The sequence below is a fragment of the Acomys russatus genome, chromosome 13 (genome assembly GCF_903995435.1).
Source record: "Acomys russatus chromosome 13, mAcoRus1.1, whole genome shotgun sequence".
NCBI classification, from domain to species: domain Eukaryota; kingdom Metazoa; phylum Chordata; class Mammalia; order Rodentia; family Muridae; genus Acomys; species Acomys russatus.
Genome location: NC_067149.1, coordinates 43,204,407 through 43,206,348, shown reverse-complemented (window position 1 = coordinate 43,206,348; position 1,942 = coordinate 43,204,407).

Below are 1,942 nucleotides of genomic sequence, written 5' to 3'. Positions count from 1 at the left end.
CAGCATTTGAAAGGCAGGGACAGGCAGATCTCTGTGAGTTCCAGGCCAACCATGGCTACATAGTGAGACTCTGTCTCAGAAAGAATTATTCTCTATTTTCCATCCAGCCTTTAATTAGGTATGCATTTTACATGCCCTGCACAACTCTGTCTGCCTAGTCACAGATCCCAGGTGCTGTCACACCTGTGGCTGGTGGGCACTGTCCTCTTCAGTATACCCCAGAACTTCCCATGTCCCTGTCCCTGGTCCTCATGTCTTCCTGTTTCTCAAGACTTCCTTGTCAGTCCATACCATAGCTTCCAAGGGCTGTCTACAGAACAGACCTGACCATGTGGCTCCCCACTGTCCTCAGGTCCCCATGCAGCTCTTGATGTGGCTTTGAAGCTCCTCTCTCTCTCTCTCTCTCTCTCTCTCTCTCTCTCTCTCTCTCTCTCTCTCTCTCTCTCTCTCTCTCCATCTGTCTGTCTTAGCTCCAAAGCCCTCACTCATGCCGTATGGAATGATCTGTGTTTTTCCTCAACACAATGATTTTTTTTTTTTCGAGACAGGGTCTCTCTATGTTAGCCTTGGCTGTTCTGGACTTGCTTTGTAGACCAGGCTGGCCTCGAACTCACAGCGATCCACCTGCCTCTGCCTCCCGAGTGCTGGGATTAAAGGCATGCTCCACCATACCCAGCTCCTCAACACAATAAATGAGTAATAATACCTCTTTCCTCCTTCTGCTTGGTGTGCCCCCTGCCCACCTCCACCACACACATATCAGACTGACCTTGAAGATATTGTATTCATTCAGCAAAATTGACTGAATGCCTTCTACACATTGGTCACTGTCCCAGATCCTAGAGCGAATATTTAATGAGGAAACCTACCCAAGAAAATAACATGGAGAACAGTGAGGCAGGCTGAGGAGGAGGTGGAGCTGGGGTCCCTGTTCTAGCAGGTTAATCAGGGCTCGTCCCTTGGGGGAGGTGACCTAAAGAGTGAAGGAAGGAGCCAGGTGGCTTTCTAGGGAGGAGCATTCTGAAAAAGCCGGTGGAAAGGTCCTGAGGTGGGTGTCTCTCTGGTTTGTTTGCCTCATTTTCCAGTATGGCACTAGCTGAGGGAGAGAGGTTGTCATGGATCCAAGGTCAGAACAAGAAGAATGGGGTAGATGGCAAAGAACTTTGTGAGAATGGGCCGTGCCCTGAGAGCAGGTACTTAGGCATGATGGTTATGCTCTGTAGCGGAATTGGCTGCCCAGCTGGACAGCAGTGGGGGGCAGGGCAGAAGCAGGGGAACAGTAGTGGTGGTGTTAGACCCACATGGTGGCTGTGGAAGTGAATTGGGGGTGGATTTGAGACAAATCAGAGGCAGGCCTGTAGGACTTGCCACACAGGACAAGTATATGCTGAGCTTGAGGGAACAGTCAAGGGTTAGGCCTGAGCTTAGCATGGGAGCGACTCCCTTTCCAGGAAGCTCCTGGCCTTGCCTTTTCATCCTCACTGGCTAGTATTCCCCTGGACAGTGGCAGCAAACATTTCCTGTCCTACTGCTCAGGGTGACTGAGCACAAGGCAGAGGTGGTAGCTGGGTGAGGTAACCCCTGGTTTCCTGCCTCTTGAGGACTCAGTTCCTACCCATTTCTAGACAGAAGGCTGCTCTCCGGGCCTGCCTCTTGCTTTGGCCCAGGTCCCTTCCTAGGAGAAGCACTGAATTAGCTTCCAGTCCCCCTTCATGGGCTCCAAGGCCGCCCATTCCTCTACACATATCGCTCCAGCCTTGGTATCCAGGAGTAGGGAATGTGACAGTGTCTTCCAACTTGTAGGGCAGGTTGGGACACATGGCTGGGGCCTGAATCAACTTCCCAAGCAAGGAGGGGGAGCCCAAGACAAACCCTCAACTCCTCCCTTCCTGGAGCTTGTCACAGCCCAGGGCGCCCCAACATGCTTGCCACCCCAGGGGGC